Raw genomic sequence first — 19935 nt, forward strand, 5'->3', positions numbered from 1 at the left:
CCCCATCACCTGCTGGCTCCGGCTCAGGGGCGGGTGTTGGCAGAGCCCGGGGGCTGGTTCCAGTCACCCCTGGGCTGGGCACAGAGGGGGGTTAATGTGGGTCTCTCCCTCCACAGACCCCACTGGGGGGGGCAGCAGCTGCTCAGTCCAGGCTCCCGGCTCACAATGGTCGGGGAGGTGGCATCTGACCCAGGAAGATAAACAAGACACAGAGGGAGCAAGCTTCCCTCTCTGTGCAAAAACCAGAGCCCTCTGGATGAGCCCCGTTCTGCACACTAGGGTGACCAGATGTCCTGATTTTATAGGGACAGTCCCGAAATTTGGGGCTTTTTCTTATATAGGCTCCTATTACCCCCCACCCCCATCCCGATTTTTCACATTTGCTGTCTGGTCACCCTAACACTGGCCCCCAAAGCAGGACCCCCCCGGGGGACCGGGGCGGAATCCTGCGAATCACCCCCAGACTCTGAGTCCTGGATTAAGGTCCATGGAGGGCTGGGAGAGGTTGCCCGTGTCCAGGGGTGCGCATCCCCGAAAAGGCAGGGGGGCTTGGGGCTGGGTGGGGGAGCTGCAGCTGGGGGGTTGGAATAATTTGTACAGTGTGTGTGGGGGTGGAGGGCTGAGAGCCATTGAACCAAACTGCAAACCCTGCATATGATGGAAACCACTTCAAGCCGGGGGGTGCGGCAGCCCCCCTCCTTCCAGCGCCTCTGGGCTGCGGTGCCATGCAGTTTATCGCTAGGACCCAGACGGGAGCAGGGCTGGGGTCACGCTGGCCCGGCAGCAGGAAGTGATGTGACTTGCACTCCCCGGTTGGTGGCTACAGTAACTCTTTGTTGTTGCTGTCTGGGTGAGTCCCAAACCCCCTTTCCCCCACCCCACGCAGAGCTGGGCCTCCAGACCGGGCAGGATCCCACCTGAGCGCCTCTGCCCAAGTAAGTCTTGGAGCCAAGGTAAAAGAAATCTTCCCATCCACTACGCCTCTATGTGCGGGGGGGGGGGGAGAGGGTTAGGCCAGGGGTGTGTATTTTTCACAAGTGAATTTTCACATCCCGGTGCAGTGTAGGGGTGCAAAGTGCGTGTGCCTTGCAAACTCCATGTGCTGGTGTGAATTTCCATCGCTCTGGAGAAGTCAATGGAGCTGCCGCCAACTGAGAGCAGCTGGGGATCTGTCTTGGGAAAAGAAACCCACTGTATGATCAGTGTTTATTAGAGTAACAATTTGTACAAAGCTGCTTTAGTCTCCTCCAGAGTCAGCTAATGCCCAACCAAGTGGAATACGATTTTGGTTTTGCATCCCTGCCCATCCTGGCTAATAGCCATTGATGGACCTATCCTCCACTACTTTTATGAACCCTGCATCTGAAGAAGTGGGTTTTTTACCCACGAAAGCTTATGCCCAAATAAATCTTAGTCTTTAAGGCGCCACTGGACTCCTCGTTGTTTTTGTGGGTACAAACTAACATGGCTACCCCTCTGATTTATGAACCCTGTTAGTCTTTTGGCCTTTGCAACATCCTCTGGCAAAGAGTTTGGTTGACTGTGTGTTGTGTGTAGAAATATATACATTTGTTTGTTTTAAACCTGCTGCCTATTCATTTCATTTCATTTGGTGACCCCTAGTTCTTGTGGTATGAGAAGGAGTAAATAACCCTTCCTTATTTACTTTTCCATCCACTCATGACTTTATACACCTCTATCCTACCCCCCCATCTCTTTTCTAAGCTGAAAAGTCCCCGTTTTATTAATCTCTCCTCATACAGAAGCTGTTCCATCCCCCTAATCATTTTTGTTGCCCTTTGCTGAACCTTTTCCAATTCCAGTATATCTTTTTTGAGATGGGGCAACCACATCTGCCCGCAGTATTCAGGGTGTGGGCGTACCATGGGTTTCTACAGAGGCAATCTGATATTTTCTGTCCTATTATCCATCCCTTTCTAAATGATTCCCAACATTCCGTTGGCTTTTTTGACTGCCGCTGCACACGGAGTGGATGTTTTCAGGGGACTATCCACAATGACTCCACGATCTTTTTCTTTCTATAAGCAAACTACAAAGGGACAAAGCCTGCTAGCTCAAGATTTTGTTTTGTTATTTTATTCTGTCATTATATTTTTAAAGGCCTTGTCTACACTAGGATTTTAGGGGCTGATTTTCAAAGGCACAAAGGGCAGAGGTCTGTTCTGTGTTTGTATAGTCCCCTAGCTCAATAAGTCCAGGTGGGTGAGGATACCTGTCCTTGGGCCAACTTCTGTTGGCGACAGAGACAAGCTTTCAAGCTTACACAGAGCACTTCAACTTAAGTCTGGGCCTGAGCTGACGAAGAGCTCTGTCTCTTTCACCAATATAAGTTTATCCAATAACAGATATTACCTACCCACCCTGGCTTCAGGATTTTGCACCATGTTTAAATAGCAGTGAGTAGGAATAGGAAAGTGATTTTACATTTCTGCAACATTGGTGAGACTGGTACTGGAATACTGCCTGCCGTTCTGGTGTCCACATATTAAAAAGGGTGTTGGCAAAATTGGAAAGGTGTGCAGAAAAGATTCAGGGGCTGGAGAAGGTGCTTTATAGCAAGAGTCTTAGGTCTGGTCTACACTACAGACTTCTGTAAGTATAATGCACAGTCAACCTGTGGAACTCCTTGCCAGAGGATGTTGTGAAGGCCTAGACTACAACAGGGTTAAAAAAAAACTACATAAGTTCATGGAGAATGGGTCCATCAATGGCTATTAGCCAGGATGGGCAGGAATGGTGTCCCTAGCCTCTGTTTGCCAGAAGCTTGGAATGAGCGACAGGGGATGGATCAGTTGATGAGTCCCTGTTCTGTTCATTCTGTCTGGGGCACCTGGCACTAGCCACTGTCGGAAGACAGGATACTGGGCTAGATAGACCATTGGTCTGACCATATGGCCGTTCTTATGTTTTTAACTAAATCACTCAGAGGCTGAAAAATCCATCCCCCCAATCAAAGTGGTTATAACGACCTAACCCCCATGAATACAGCACTATGTCGGTGGGAGAGCTTCTTGGTTTCCCCCTTTTGCAGAAGTGGATTAACTAAGGTGAAGGGAGATATTTCTTCTGTCCACTTAGAGCAGGGGTGGGCAAACTACGGCCTGGGGGCCACATCCAACCCTTCAGATGTTTTAATCCAGCCCTCGAGCTCCCATCGGGGAGCGGGGTCTGGGTCTTGCCCCGCTCCAGCTGGGCAGTGGGGTCGGGGGCTTGCCCTGCTCCACGCGTGTTGTGGCTCCGCAAAGCTCCCGGAAACAGCAGCATGTCCCTCCTCCAGCTCCTACACGTAGGGGAAGCCAGGGGGTTCTGCACGCTGGCCCCGCCCCAAGCGCCGCACCCACAGCTCCCATTGGCTAGGAACTGCAACCAATGGGAGCTGCAGGGGCAGTGCTGGTGGACGGGTCAGCACGCCGAGCCGCCTTGCCGCGCTTCCGCGTAGGTGCTGGAGAGGGGACATGCCGCTGCTTCCTGGAGCTTCTTGAGGCAAGCACCACCCGGAACCTGCACCCCTGACCTCCTCCCGTGGCCCAAACCCCAGCCCCATCCCTGATCCCCCTCTCGCCCTCAAGTCCCAGCTTGGAGCACCCTCCTGCACCCCCAGCCCCTCATCCCCAGAGCTTGCATCCCCATCCAGACCCTTCTGCCCCCCGCACCCCAACCCTCTGCCCCAGCCGGCGCTCCTTCCCGCACCCTGAACTCCCCATTTCTGTCCCCACCCCAGAGCCCGCACCCCCAGCCTGAGCCCTCACCCCCTCTCATACCCCAACCCCCAATTTCGTGAGCATTCATGGCCCGCCATACAATTTCCGTACCCAGATGTGGCCCTTGGGCCAAAAAGTTTGCCCGCCCCTCACTTAGAGCATCTTCCTTAAACTGCTGCGTATGGTGTCTATGCAGCGTTCCCAGTGTAGACCTGCCCTTACAGAGCTCAACCTGTTAGCTTCTCGAAAAGAAGATCGAGAGGTGACTTTGAGTTGATTAGGGTGTAAATGCTGTTATGGGTTGGGCTAAACCTTGTTATGGGGCAGGCCTGGCCCCTGCCTTCCGTTCAGAATAACGCTGACGAAGGCACTGTAATCGAGTGGCTGAAACAATGGAATTAGCCCCCATGTCCACAGGCACATCTGGGAAAGCTGATAGAAGCTGAATCACGGAGCCCAGAGGGTTTCAAACACATGGGCTAGGCCAGTGGTTCACAAATGGGGGTACACGTACCCCTGGGGGTACCCAGACGCCTTCCAGGAGGGACGTCAAACTCATCTAGATGTTTGTCTAGGTTTACAACAGGCTCCATAAAAATCGCACAAAGTGAAGTCAGCACAAACTAAAATCCCATACAAACCATGACTTGTTTATCCTGCTCTACAGACTATACACTGAAATGGAAGTCCAATATTTCTACTCCAGTGGATTTATTTTACCATTATATGGTAACAGTGAGAAAGGAAGCAACTGTTCAGGGGCTGTGACACTTTTGTATTTTCCTGTCTGATTTTGTGAGCAGGCCGTTTTTAAGTGAGGTGAAGCTTGGGGGTTACACCAGACGAATCACCTCCTGAAAGGGGCACAGTTGCCTGGAAAGGTTAAAAGCCGCTGGGGTAGGTCTTTGATTGGTCCAACTGTTAGGAGGCTGAAATTGGCTTCTTATTGCCAGCTCCTTATTCATGGCTCCCAATTCCGTCTACAAAGGCCAAAAAAAAAAAATTAAAAATATGTCAGTGTCAGATCTTTTTTTTTTTTTTTTTAGAAATTTGATCAAATTAACATGACTGAATGTGATACAGATTGAAGTTACTAATTACTTAATTGTTTATTAATTCAATAATCCAATAAGGAGCTGGCTGCACCTGACAATATAAGTCTCCGGTCACCCCCAAGTGACACATCCCCGTGACGGTTACGACTGTTCTGAAGGACCTGGCACAAGCCAGCGTGTAGGTGCCTACTAGACAGCTAAATGCTTCAGTGAATACAAGTTTCAATTTTGCTGACCCAAAGGGGTAGTGGGTGTCGTGCGCTTGCTGAAGTATCTCTCAAGGGATTGAGACTTTTGTGCCAAAGCAGCGCCCTGGTTTGATCCCTAGGCTGTGCAAAAAAAATGTTCTCAGAATCCCTGAACTTTAAGAGAAGCTTTATTGGTGGGGTGGGGGAGGTGTATCTCAGGAACCACATAACCAAACAACCTTAAATGTCGGTCACTAAGCCGCCTCCATGTTTCCATGCCGCACAGCAAAGTTCAAGACAATCCCAATACCCATGCAGATTTTAGAGTGATTAGAAGAGTTCCACCTTTAAGCAGAAAGCAGGTCCTAAACTGAACTCCCCATCACTGTAACAAACAGCTGACCCGCAGGCCTGTCTTATCAGCCCTCACCCACCTTCCACATGGAGACCCTGGCTGGTTTCAAAGTCCTTCCAACCCTTCCCCCTTTTTACAGTCTCAATTCTTTGCTTGCTAGGCTTCTTTAACCTCGGGTATGCAATTTTCACAAGAAAGGGTGGTATTTTTACAGACTCATTTACCAGCCTAGGGATTTGCACTAATTATCCCCCAGTGGTTTTAGTTTCTGATAGTTCATTGATGCTTATCTGGCTTCCCTCCACAAGTCACTGCATTGTGTGTCCTATTTCAAGAAGGATGCGAATCCCTTCCCCATCCCCAGGTGGTAACAATGCAAGGGGAGAGGGGGAACATAAGAATGTCCATACTGGGTCAGACCAATGATCTATCTAGCCCAGGATCCTGTCTTCCGACAATGGCCAATGGCAGGTGCCCTACGGGAATGAACAGAAAAGGTAATCATCAAGTGATCCATGCCCTGTCTCCCATTCTCAGCTTCTGGCTAATAGCCATTGATGGACCTAACCTCCATGAACTTATCTAGTTCTTTTTTGAACCCTGTTATAGTCTTGGCCTTCACAACATCCTCTGGCAAGGAGTTCCATGGGTTGACCGTGCGTTGTGTGAAGAAATACTTCCTTTTGTTTGTTTTAAACCTGCTGCCTATCATTTCATTGGGTGACCCCTCATTCTTGTGTTATGTGAAGGAGTAAATAACGCTTCCTTATTTACTTTCTCCACACCTGTCATGATTTTATAGACCTCTATCATATTGCCCCTTAGTTGTCTCTTTTCCAAGCTGAGAAGTCCCAGTCCTATTAATCTCTCCTCATACGGAAGCCGTTCCATACCCCTGATTGGTATTGTTGCCCTTTTCTGAAACTTTTCCAGTTCCAATATCTCTTTTTTGAGATGGGGTGACCCCATCTGCCCGCAGTATTCAAGACGTGGGCGTGCCATGGATTTATATAGAGGCTATATGATACCAACTCACGCCCATGCATCCTCACTAGCTGTCACAGCACGGGCTATGGAGAGAGGAGGCCGTATGCTTCTGACAGCCTCTCTTTCAGTGGTAGGATCACCGAAGTCCCGGGTGACAGGTAAGCTGCTAGAATAACCAGGAGGGTTTTAAACTAACCAGTTGGGGGGAGGGGGATAACAGGGCAATCATGGTACCAATACCCAAGCTTGTAAACCAGCCTCAAGTCATCACAGGTACGGCAAATCCAAGCGCAAAGAGTCATATAAGTAACACTTTTAAAACAATATTTTCTATAGTCTAATGCGAGGAGCCGAGGTGATAAATAAGAGGAAGTGGAGATGCTCATGTCTGAGAGGAAATATGATATGAATGGTATTTCCAGTTCTCTGCAGGCTCCACTTCCTGTATCAGCCTGTGGCTAGCAGGTGTGTGATAAACGGGAGGGCCCCGGCCCTCCGCCATCGGCTGGGAGGGACAAGGAGCTCTCTCTTTCTCCCCACCCTGAAGCCTCCTGGCTGCTCTGAGCAGGGTGGGGGTGGGATTCTGCTCCTCTGTGACCCCCCAGCAGGGGTGAAAGGAAGTCGAGTGACTTACCGGTACTCTGGGGCCAACTCTGGCCCCCGGAAGAAGCGGGGCCTAGGGCGGAAGGGGCGGGGTTGAGGGGGTCAGAGCCAACCCCAGCCCACCCTGTAAGGTAAGTGCCCCCCCCCACTGGGGTAGCAGCAGCAGCCCGGGGCTCCGGGGGCTATTTAAAGGGCCCGGGGCTCCCTTCTTCTACTGCCCTAGCCCTTTAAATAGCCGCCCTATTAAATAGCCCTTTAAATAGCCCTGGGGAAGCGGCGGGGCTCCAGCGGCTATTTCAAGGACCGGGGCGGCAGAGGCAGCTGGAGCCATGGCCCTTTAAATAGCCCCTGGAGCCTTTGCTGCCCCAGGGCTCCGGGGGATATTTAAAGGGCCCGCAGCTCCCCTGCTTCTACCGCCGCAGTCCTTTAAATAGCCGCCGGAGCCCTGGAGTAGTGGCGATGGGGCTCCAAGGGCTATTTAAAGGGCCCAGGCGGTAGAAGCAGGGGAGCCCCAGACCCTTTAAATAGCAGCCGGAGCCCCAGGCCCTTTAAATTGCCCCCTGGGGAAGCCGGGCTGCCCCAGTACGGTGCACCGTCTCTTGCCAGTACACCGTACCGTGGCATACCGGCTTACTTTCACCTCTGCCCCCCAGAGCTTCCGTTTTATTGGTCCCCCACCCCTGCAACTAATGGGATTGTGGCTGGGGCAGCAGGGGCTGAGTGGGGGTCTCTTGCTGTTTCAGGGGCCGGTGACCTTCGAGGAGGTGGCTATTTATTTCACCCAGGGTCAGGGGGCTCTGCTGGACCCCGCTCAGAGAGCCCTCTACAGGGACGTCATGCAGGAGAACTACGAGACGGTGACCTTGCCGGGTAAGGGGTTCTTGTCGCCTCAGTTATTGGAAGCTGAGGGAGTTGGGATGTGGCCATTTCAGCTTCTTCTCAGGGTCTGCCCTGGTCACTTCAATTTCAGGGGCATGGGCCTGATAATCCTCAGATCCAGGGTGAGAGACTCAGATCTCCACACCCCTTCCCACAGGATGGAGGAGTCCGAAACCCATTATGATGCTCATTATCCCCGTCCCCTCCAGACCTCAAGGTGTCAGAAGAACGGTCCTGACCTGCCTGTCTCAATTCTCATTCACACACAGAATCCCACTTCTCCTCCCTTCCCGGGATTAGCTCCATCCCTGGGCAGGGCTCTGGGCTCTTGGGGTTTAGAAATAGGCCCGAGGCGAGCGAGGGGAGGGTGTCAGGGGAGGGGCAGAGTGAGGGTGGGGCCTCAGGGAGGGGGGCAGAGTAGGCTCGGGGCTTCAAGGCGGGGCATGCCCTGGGAAAACCAAAAGTCAGCACCTATGGGTGCCTAAGTGATCACTCCTTAGCCTCCAGCACAAGTGTATCTTGAGTGCAAAGGGTGGTTATCTGAAGTCACTGTCTTCCTGTGTACCTCCAGCCAAGCCTTTCTTGAATTAACCCCTTGTAGTCTTGCAGCCACCACCCTTACATCTGTCAGAAAAAGAGAACATATAATATTCATAATTTACTACAGAGTGGCTCCAAATCTGTCAAAGGCACATCTCCCCCCTTCCCATCCCAAGGGGGCTCAGTGACCACGATCAGGGGTGCCAGAACAGAGGTGGCCAGGGGGCTATGCCCTCCCTCTTTTTACCGGCCATAAGGGCAAGCGATGGGAGGGAGGGGGTGAAGAGGAGCAAGCAGGAGGTGGGGTCTTGGGGGAAGAGGCAGGGGGCTCAGGCAGAAGCAGGCAATGCGAGGGCAGGGACTCGGGGGAATGGGTGGTGCGAGGGGGAGGACTTGGAGAGAAGGGGTGGGGTGGGGCAGGGTCTCAGGGGAAGGGACGGGGCCTCAGGGGGAAGGAACAGCTCAGGGGTGGGGCCATGGGTCAGGCATTGGTGCCCCCCACTTTTAGGAACCTTGCGCTGCTCCTAACCATGGTCCCATCCGTTCAGATTCCATGTCCCCCGAGCCCAGCGCGGGGCCAGGTTGAGATCAAGGAATCTTCTTTGTGACAAACACTCTCCCAATGCCTGATCTGGTCTGATTTCATCCGCCGCCCCGAGCAGGATTCCCCTTCCCCCAACCTGGCCTGATCACCCGGCTGGAACAAGGGATAGAGCCGTGGGTCCCGGATCTCCAGGGCTTTGAGGAAAGGGGGGGAATTACGGGAGGTGCCTGAACAGCTGGGGAGTCAATCAAACTGACAGAGAAGGCATCAGAGTGTGAGGCAAAAAGCGGAGACTCCCACAAACATGTTGTGAATGAACCTTCCCAGTTCTGCCTCATCTCACCCACGTCAGGGCTGTGGCCAGGAGGGGTCATAGGACGGGAAGGGACCTGCGCTCAAGGCAGGACTAAGTATTTTCTGGACCATCCCTGGCAGGGGTTTGTCCAACCTGCTCTTAAAAATCTCCCATGATGGAGATTCCACAACCTCCCTAGGCAATTTTATTCCAGTGCTTAACCGCCCTGACAGGAAGTTTTCCCTAATGTCCAACCTAAACCGCCCTTGTTGCAATTTAAGCCCATTGCTCCTCGTCCTATCCTCAGAGTTTAAGGAGAACAATGTTTCTCCCTCCTCCTTGTAACAACCTTTTATGCACTTGAAAACTGGTAACATGTCCCCTCTCAGTCTGCTCTTCTCCAGACTAAACAAACCCATTTTTTTTCAATCTTCCCTCCTAGGTCATGTTTTCTAGACCTTTCATCATTTTTGTTGCTTTTCTCTGGACTTTCACCAATTTGTCCACATCTTTCCTGAAATGTGGTACCCAGAACTGGACACAGTACTCCAGTTGAGGCTGTATCAGCATGGAGTAGAGCGGAAGAATGACTTCTCGTGTCTTGCTTACAGCACGCCTGCTAATACATCCCAGAACGATGTTTGTGTTTTTGCAACAGGGTTACACTGTTAACTCATATTTAGCTTGTGATCCTCTGACCCCCAGATCCCTTTCCATAGTATTCCTTCCTAGGCAGTCATCAGTGTGACCTAATCAGTTGTATCATCATGGTGGATGTCACGTATGGCTTCCCACCCACCCACCCTGGCTGATAGATGTAGGACCTCACCCCCCTACTCTGTGATCGACCACAACAGGGTTATTCTTCTTCATCTTTCAAGAGTGGTGGCTCTTCTTCTTCTACTACTACTTTCTCTCTGTCTTTCACACACATCATCCCCTCTATGCTTGGATGATGTGGAGATGTAACCCAGTTGTAATGGATCACGGCGCTCCTGGCGCCCACTTCAGAGAAGGAACAATTACAGATGGTTCAGTAAATTATACCTTTCTCAATTTTCCCCAACACTTATTGTGTTGTGTTTCCCCTCTTCACTTTTCCTTGTTCTTTTCTTTCACCCAAGCATGGGGAATGATGCATGTCTGAATTCTTTCTCTTTATTTCAGCAGGTGATGGGATGGAGAATGACAAAAAGGAGGAGAATCTACAGCGGGAAGGTCCTGAGCAAGTGGCATCTCAGGGGACCTTGTCGGAAAGATCCAAGGGGAATTTTCCCCAGAGTTGCGAGCAGGGAAAAATCTGGGGGAAACAGCACAAGTCAAAGAAGCGGCTGGGCAACCAACCGAGGAAAAGAGTGGGTAAGACCCTTAATTGTGAGGAAGGCTGTAAAAGCCTCAAGGAAACCTCAGCCCAGAAGAGAATCCATGCAGAAGAGAGAAAAAACACATGCACTGAGTGCGGGAAAACCTTCAATCGGAGCTCAAACCTGATTTCTCATCGGAGAACCCACACGGGAGAGAAACCCTATAAATGCACAGAGTGTGGGAAGAGCTTCAGTCAAACTTCCAATCTTATTTCTCATCGTAGAATCCACACGGGAGAGAGACCCTATAAGTGTATTGAGTGTGGGAAAAGCTTCAATCAGAGCTCCAACCTTATTACGCATCAAAGACTCCACACGGGAGACCGACCCTACAAATGCCCCGACTGTGGGGAAAACTTCAATCAGAGCTCAGATCTTATTACTCACCAGAGACTGCACACGGGAGAGAGGCCCTACACATGCATGGACTGTGGGAAAAGTTTCATTTGCCGCTCAAACCTCATTTCGCATCAGAGAATCCACACGAGAGAGAGACCCTATAAATGCTTAGACTGCGGGGAAAGTTTTGACTGGAGCTCACAGCTTATTAAACATCAGATATTCCATACGGGAGAGAAACCGTACAAATGCTTGGACTGTGGGAAAAGTTTCAGCGACAGCTCCACCCTTATTTCGCACCGGAGAATCCACACGGGGGAGAGACCCTATAAATGCCTTGAATGTGGGAAAAGCTTCCATCAGAACTCAACCCTTATTAGGCACAGAAGAACCCACACTGGGGAAAAACCCTATAAATGCCTCGACTGTGGGAAACGTTTCAATCAGAGCTCAAACCTTACTACGCATCAGAGACTTCACATGGCCCAGAAACCTTGAATGTGGGAGCAGCTTAGGGTGACCAGATGTCCCAATTTTATAGGCGCCTATTAACCCCCCACCTTTGTCCCGATCTTTCACACTTGCTGTCTAGAGCAGCTATAACTATCTGACTGTGCCAGCCATCGGCAAATCCATACAGGGAAGATGCCTCTTAAATGTCCTTAGCATGGAAAATCCTTCAAACAGAGTTAACGGGCTTGTCTACACTGCAAAGCCTTGGCTGGATATATCTCTGCTGGCAAAGTCTCTTAGTGGAGACACAGCTTAAGACAACAGAAGGCGATCTGCTGAAATGGCTAAATTACCTCCTGGAAGGACATTTGCTAAGCCCACAGAAGCACTAGCTGCGTCTACACTGGGATTTTTTCCGGGATAGCTATGTTGTCTAGGGGGTGTATGATTTTTTTCACACTCCTCGCCAACATAGGTCCATCAGTGGCTATTAGCCAGGATGGGCAGAGATGCTGTCCCTAGCCTCTGTTTGCCAGAAGCTGGGAATGGGCGACAGGGGATAGATCACTTGACGATTACCTGTTCCGTTCATTCCCTCTGGGGCACCTGGCACTGGCCACTATCGGAAGACAGGATACTGGGCTAGATGGACCTTTGGTCTGACGCAGTATGTTCTTACGTTCATAGCTATGCCAGCAAACTTTGTAGCATAGACTTTAACTGATATCAGGCTTCAGAGATTCCACACAGTGGGGATTCTACCAGTGCCAAACCAGTGTCCTAATTCCCACATGTGTCTGTGGCATTTGGCTCCCAAGCATCCAGCTGCCCATCGCTGGGGTGAGGACACAGCAGCGGCCAAACCTGAGCTGATCGGTGACCTTCTGGCTTTGCCAGGTCTAAGCAAACCTCAGGCAGAGGAGGAGAAGCCCCCATCAGCCCCTCCTCCCTGCTGCAGCCCTGGCTGCTGAGCTGATGGGCCACAGATGGGGGAAGGGAGAGAGAGAAACTCCTCCAGACACTCCCCCTGCCTGGCTGAAGTTCCCCCCTCTCCCTTCCCTTCCCAGACGGGATCCCCCTGCCATGGAGATGAGGAGAAGGACTTGGGCCAGGCCCCACCTTCACTCTACACACCTGTCCCCACCCCCCATCTTCCATCATCCCCTGGGATGGGCTCCCCCACTTGCCTATATAAGAACAGCCAGACTGGGTCAGACCAAAGATCCATCCAGCCCAGTATCCTGTCTTCCGACAGTGGCCAATGCCAGGTGCCCCCGAGGGAATGAACAGCACGGGTACTCATCAAGTGATCCATCCCTTGCCACCCATTCCCACTCCACTACCTGGAGCTGTTCCCTGCAAGGGACGTGTCCCTGACAGCTGACAATGTGTCCACTCCCCTCTACCAGTCCCCCAGGGCTTTGTGTTCTGGGGAATGAAATATTAGGGGACCCAGAAACTGGGAGACTGAAGGTTTGGTGCTTGTGTAGATGAGAACCAGATGGGGCTCTCGGCTGGCACTAGCTAGTATTTGGGGATAATGGAGTAAGAGGGGAGGGAAGGTTTGGGCTTAGAGAGATTCTGCTCCCTGTTGTTCACCCCTTCTGCCCCTTTGATCTGCCCCCTCCACGTTTAGTCATTGACAGGGACTGATTTCCATACAGCCCTTGAAAGAGGCCTAGAAAAGGCTAGAGGCATAGGAATCACACCTCAACCCTGGCAGCATCAGCCTCTGAGGCTAGGAAATATGGTCTGGGTTCAGCTGGGGTTAGCTAGCATGTTTCCGTCTGATCTGGGTCAGACGTCAGCCAGTGTTCCTGACCGACTCTGAGCATCTGAGGACTACAGTGGAGGAGAAGCTGGATATGAGTCAGCAGTGTGCCCTTGTTGCCAAGAAGGCTACTGGCATATTGGGCTGCATTAGTAGGAGCGTTGCCAGCAGATCGAGGGAAGTGATTATTCCCCTCTATTCGGCACTGGTGAGGCCACATCTGGAGTATTGCATCCAGTTTTGGACCCCCAATACAGAAAGAAATGTGGACAAATTGGAGAGTGTCCAGTGGAGGGCAATGAAAATGGTTAGGGGGCTGGGGCACGTGACGTATGAGGAGAGGCTGAGGGAACTGGGCTTATTTAGTCTGCAGAAGAGAAGAGTAAGGGGTGATTTGATAGCAGCCTTCAACTACCTGAAGGGGGGTTCCAAAGAGGATGGAGCTCAGCTGTTCTCAGTGGTGGCAGATGACAGAATAAGGAGCAATGGTCTTAAGTTTCAGTGGGGGAGGTGTAGGTTGGATATTAGAAAACACTAGTTCACTAGGAGGGTGGTGAAGCACTGGAGTGGGTTACCTAGGGAGGTGGTGGAATCTCCATCCTTAGAGGTTTTAAAGGCCTGGCTTGACAAAGCCCTGGCTGGGATGATTTTAGTTGGTGTTGGTCCTGCTTTGAGCAGGGGGTTGGACTAGATGACCTCCTGAGGTCTCTTCCAACCCTGATCTTCTATGATTCTATGATCTCATTTATAGCAGCAACTCCTTTAGAGACGTGGTGGTTACAGGCACCAAGTTCCCCCTTGGTGGGACAGATTTTGTCATTCCAAGCAAGTCTCACCTTGCTCTGGCTTGTACTGAGGAACATTTATATTTCTACCTTTTGTATTTTATGAAGCAGAATTGAATAGATGCTAAAATAGCTGGAGCCGGGACAGAAAAATGCATTGACTCAGCCTGTGGGTTACTGGAGGGTGATGGGATGAGTCAGAGAAATTCCCTCCATCACCATGTTGATCCCCCACCCCCTACCCCCCATTAGCTCACTGATTGTTTATCCTCCCCACATTCCACCCTTCCACCTCCCAAAGTGTCGGCTCTCCATGCACTTTGATTCCTTTGATCCTAAATCAGACTCGTGAGGGCTGGAGAGGAAAGTGTCACAGACCTGGAAGAAGAATGCAATTGAATCCCAGACATGGTGTGATCCTTCTGAATTGAAATCCCGGTTTCCATCTGTTGGCAAAGTGGCTTCTGCTTCTGGGCTTTTTTCCTTGCAAAATTCAGATTATTTGGGGGATTATTTGCAAGTTTGGGGGATTTTTTGTTTGTTTTCCTTTCATTATGATGGTGCTAAAATTTTGTAAATAATACAACTAATGAGGCACAAAGTGAAGTAGGTGTAGCCAGTTTAAAAAGGAACACGGGCAAATCTGGTCTCCTGAATTTGAGTCAGAGGCAACATATTCCTGGATTTCAACGGATGTGAACTTGAAATTGGATTTTCAGCTCTTGTACTTTTGGGTTTCTCTCTTTCCTGAAGACGTTTGGATCACATACTTGGATATTAGTTTGGCTTGGTGGGATGTACAGCGGATTTATTGGATACCTGCCTCTGACAACTGAGTATTTTCCAGAATAGTCCTTTGTTATTTGTTTTTTACTGTTTCCCCACCCTTCGCCAGGTGACTTTAATGTTGTTTGAACAATGAACATTATAAATAAGTATCGACATACACACTGATGGGTGATTGTGAGGGTCACAGTTCAAGAGACAGCAAGTGATATGGAGAAGGAAGCTATGGATGGATCCTTGCAGTGACATGGGATCCAGTCAGGGTGGGAGAGGGTGGGAGGCGGAAGACAGGGGGAACGGTAAGGTTTCCTCTGGAGAGCCAGACCGCTGAGTCTGAGAACTGTTAACTCACTGCACTTAGGCCAGAGAGAGACAGGAAATGCCATCTGAGCAGCGGGTGAAGCCATCCCTGAATCCTACAGGGCAACGAATGATGCTTCAAGTTGAGTGATGAGGGGGCATCTAATTCCTCAGAGGACGAGGCTGTGCGGAGCTAAGAAGGAAGCAGGGGATGTCAGTAGGTCTGACTAGCCTTGAAGACAGGTCTGCCTCCATCTCTGAGGCCAGAGAGAGACAAGCAACCTGACAGCCCACCTGATCACCTCTTCCCGTCTAGGGGGGAGACTGTCTCTGCCCCACCCACCAGGTGCATCCCCAGGGAGATAAAAGCCTCGGCTGGGACTGGAGATGCCGACACTGCTGTCAGTTTACCCCGTTCTTTGGCTCCCGTGAAACCACATTCCCTGGGTTTCCTGTTCTCGGAGCATTTGTGACTAGATCCCAGCGTCTCTCCCGGAGCCGCTGCACTTTTCTGCCCACTGTAAAATGTTGGCTCCGTTGCTGAGGCCTGCAGGAGCTGGAAGCGGCACTGGGCTGGGGTTGAAATGCACCATGCTGAGCTGGGCGTTGGGTGGAGGGGCAGTGGGGGGGGGCTTTTTATTTCTTGCTTTGAAATTATAAAGTAGAATTTTAGTTTCTCAAACTCCCCGTGTCCTTAGTCTGGAATTATGAGTAGAAATGGCCTTGAATAGGTTCAGAGGCTGTCAAGGAAGCCTCTCTGAGGTGTGCTTTTCCCACCTGAGCTGGTGCCTGTGTGTGTGTCCTAAGATGGTGTGTGCGTGTACACTTTATTAGGCCTGATCCTCATGCCACAATTTGTTCCCCGTTCCTTTACGGCCTATGAAATACAGGCACGGGTGGTGCGTGAACCACTTGTTCCGGGAGGCTAGCCCCAGCCCTGCCCCTTCTGCCTGAGGCCCCACCCCTTCCACCACCCTTCCCCGCCAGGGCCCCAGACCCTCCACCGTGGCCAGAGGAGCCCTGCCCCAGCTGCCCTGAGTCCCAGCCTGCTGGCTGGCTGGCTCCATGGGGGGAGAGCAGGGAACCCAGGAGGGGGCCATGGGGCAGAGCATGGGCAGGGCCACGGCTGGCTGTTTGGGGAGTCTTTGCATCCCCTGGCCTGTGATACCTGCCACCCACGAATACGTGTCACATTTCATTTAAGAACATGATTATTTGTCTTACAGCCACACCTCCAGGTCCCGCCCAAGACCAGTGCCCTGTTGTGCTCGATGCTGTACATACATGTCATGAGAGACATGAAGGAGCTGCCTATCAGAATTGAAACCCCCCTTAGAAAGGTGGTATTCCTACCCTCTGATTGCTAGAAGCTGGGAATGAGCAACAGGGAAAGGATCTCTTGATGATTCCCTGTTCTGTTCATTCCCTCTGGGGCACCTGGCACTGGCCACTGTCAGACACAGGACACTGGGCTAGATGGACCTTTGGTCTGACCCAGTGTGGCCATTCTTATGACACACCGGCAACTTCAGAGGCTGTTAACTTTTGCACTTCAAGTAGGGATTCAACTTCTCGATGTGTGAAAAACACAGTGATAGTGGCCAAAAAGAGCATTTTAAAAAGTAAATAATTGAAAGGAGCGAAACTCCATTTGCAGTGGGTTCCCGGGAAAAGGCCATCCAGCCAAGGAAATCAGAACAACAGCAAAGACAAATGTGCGAGTTGCTATGGGGCTTTACTAGGGTGACCAGAGAGCACGTGTAAAAAATCGGAACAGGGCAAGGGGTGTAATAGGCGCCTATAAAAGACAAAGCCCCAAATCTCGGGACTGTCCCTATAAAATCGGGACATCTGGTCACCTTAGGCCAGTGGTTCTCAAACTAGGGCCGCTGCTTGTGCAGGGAAAGCCCCTGGCAGGCCGGGGCAGTTTGTTTACCTGCCGCGTCTGCTGGTTTGGCCAATCGCGGCTCCCACTGACCGCGGTTCGCTGCTCCAGGCCAATGGGGGCTGCGGGAAGCGGCGCGGGCCGAGGGATGTGCTGGTCGCCCTTCCTGCAGCCCCCGTTGGCCTGGAGCCGAGAACCGTGGCCAGTGGGAGCCGCGATCGGCCGAACCTGCGGATGCGGCAGGTAAACAAACCGGCCCGGCCCGCCAGGGGCTTTCCCTGAGCAAGCGGTGGCCCTAGTTTGAGAACCACTGGCCTAGGCTTCCCCCAGAAATGCAAACTGGTGATGGATTCTTTTAAATGCTAAAAACACGTGACCTTTATTACTATTATTGTCTGGTAAACTATATCACTGAATCGAGCCTCCTTTAGCAGCGCAATGCACCGTGTCCGGCAGGGAAGAGCTGCCAGTCTAGACAATGGGATGTCCTGTGCCTCCAAGAAAACAGCCTTGGGAAGCAGGCCCGGAGAACATGCTCCCCGTACCCTCTTTGCCTGGCTTGCCCCATTTGGGGGTAACTCTTCCCCCTCTGCCCTGCCCCATCCTGGGCTTTTCCCCCTCTCTGCCACTGCCTGCCAGCGCCTCAACCCTGACCCCTACCCCCTGCCTCTGATTTTGCCCCTAGGCCCCTCTCATCCCCCCTGCCTAGCTGTCTGTCCTTCCTGTGCTGTCAGTTTAGCCCCTGCCCAGATTTTGCCCACGTCCCTCCCCTCCGATCTGCCCCCTTTACTGGTATTCGCCCTCCCGAGAGAGGGGGAGCAGCCTCTGCAGAGGTCAAGGACAGGGCTTGATTTGTAATGAAAGAGAAGCCCGGGCTCAAGCAATTTTGGTCACCAAAGCTCCTCCCTTTTTGCAGGAGCCAGGTCAGGCCCGGCCACGCCGGCCGGCAGCAGCTTGCAACAGCTGCACCGGGCCCGGCTCCTTAACGGCAGCTCCACGGGCCCCCGGGGCCGGGGTCCCCTGCAGCGGCAGCGGCAGGGGCAGGGGCAGGGGCAGGGGCAGAGGCAGAGGCAGAGGCAGAGGCGGGGGGGGGAGGCTCGGGGAGGCTCGGGGCAGGCTGGCTTGCAAGGCAATCGGTTTGTCGCTAGGACCCTGACGGGCGCTGGGGGTCACGCCAGCCACCGCAGGAGCAGGAAGTGAATCGCGCTACATAGTAACTCTTTGTTGCTCCGGGAGGGAGCTCCGCGTTGTCCCTTGCAAGAGCCAGCCTCCCCCCCACCCCTCCAGCCTGCTGCACCGGGAGCCCCCCCCCCGAACTCTGGCTGCAGCCGGGCGAGGTGAATATCCAGGAGTCGCACCCCCTCTGCTCCCCCCCCCCCGCAATTTGCAAACCCCAACCTGCCCGGGACACCCCCGCCTAGGGAAGCAGAACTTCCACGCAAGGAAGGGGGGGGACACCCCCGGACGCTCCCCGCTGCTCCCCAGTGAGGACACCCCTTGGAGCAAAGGTAAGAGAGACCTGCCCTTTGCACCCCACCAAGGTTACACCCTCCCCCTGCAGACTCTGGTTATCCCGCCCCCGAGCCGTTGGCTGGGGATTTGAGGTTGAAAAATCAGCTCAGCGGGGTTGGTTCATGCCTGCGCCTTCCTGCTTTTTTTCCCCCTGCCAGTGGCACTTTTGTTTGCTAGGCGTGGATGTTCACATTGCCAGGCGCCCCTTGGGAACCTGTGCAAAGCGTGTGTGTGCGCGCGTGTGCATTGCACCCCCCTTCTCCCCCGCCCTGCAGCTGCACCCTCCGCTCGCGCAAACCGGAGTCGCTCCCAGCAGGGCAGAGGGGAGCTATGGCCGATTCACTCCAGATGGAATCTGGACTCATTGATTCCGGTGCGGTTACAGCTGATTGACGCCAGCCGGGGATCGGGCCCCGTTGGAGCCACACCGGTTTACAATGGGTGCGGAGCTTGGCTTGAAAACGTTGTGGAAACATACAGTGCCTATTTTTAGCAACAGTAGGTACAAGCTGGCTCTGGGTTACTTCCGGCTCCGCATATCATAGGAGGCTTAGATGGTCATCTAGTCCAGTGGCTCGCAACCTTTCCAAGCTACTGTCCCCCTTTCAGGAGGCTGATTTGTCTGGCGTACCCCCAAGCTTCACCTCACTTAAAAAAACACTTGCTTACAAAATGAGACATAAAAAATACCCAGTCACTATCACTGAAAATGAGACATAAAAAATACCCAGTCACTATCACTGAAAAATTACCCCCTTCTCATTGTTACCATATAATTATATAATAAATCTATTGCAATATAAATATTGTATTTCCATTCCAGGGTAGCGTTTAATTTCAGAAAGGAGAACAACACAAAAACGAGGAGGTTAGTGAATCAGAAATTAAGGGGCCCAGCCCCAAATGTGAAATCTCTGCAAGCTGCCTGGAAACTTTTTAAAGATGCCATAATAGAGGCACAACTTAAATGTATACCCCAAATTAAAAAACGTAGTAAGGGAACCAGAAAAGAGCCACCCTGGCTAAACAACAAAGCAAAAGAAGCAGTGAGTGGCAAAAAGGCATCCTTTAAAAAATGGAAGTTAAATCCTTGTGAGGAAAATAGAAAGGAGCATAAACTCTGGCAAATGAAGTGTAAAAATGCAATTAGGAAGGCCAAAAAAGAATTTGGGGAACAGTTAGTCAAAGACTTCAAAAGTAGTAGCAAAAAAAATTTTAAGTACATCAGAAGCAGGAAGCCTGCTAAACCACCAGTGGGGCCACTGGACGATCGAGGTGCTAAAGGAGCACTCAAAGACGATAAGGCCATTGCGGAGAAACTAAAAGAATTCTTTGCATGGGTCTTCATGGCTGAGGATGTGAGGGAGATTCCCAAACCTGAGCCATTCTTTTTAGGTGACAGATCATAGAATCTCAGGGTTGGAAGGGACCTCAGGAGGTCATCTAGTCCAACCCCCTGCTCAAAGCAGGATCAATCCCCAATTTTTGCCCCAGATCCCTAAATGGTCCCCTCAAGGATTAAACTCACAAACCTGGTTTAGCAGGCCAGAGCTCAAACCACTGAGCTATCCC

The 19935-nt window shown here is 51.8% G+C and overlaps 1 non-coding gene across 1 annotated transcript in view; it reads left to right on the forward strand.

Moving 5' to 3' along the window:
- The window catches only part of LOC140897909 (uncharacterized), an 80243-nt gene that overhangs the window by 43922 nt on the left and 16386 nt on the right, over positions 1-19935 (forward strand). The window contains exons 4-7 of the transcript XR_013634536.1: positions 7654-7780; positions 10336-11559; positions 17768-17823; positions 18273-18359. This is a non-coding gene — a transcript (uncharacterized LOC140897909). The remainder of the gene's footprint in view (positions 1-7653; positions 7781-10335; positions 11560-17767; positions 17824-18272; positions 18360-19935) is intronic.

Source organism: Lepidochelys kempii, chromosome 14 (genome assembly GCF_965140285.1).
Source record: "Lepidochelys kempii isolate rLepKem1 chromosome 14, rLepKem1.hap1, whole genome shotgun sequence".
In the NCBI taxonomy this organism is placed as follows: domain Eukaryota; kingdom Metazoa; phylum Chordata; order Testudines; family Cheloniidae; genus Lepidochelys; species Lepidochelys kempii.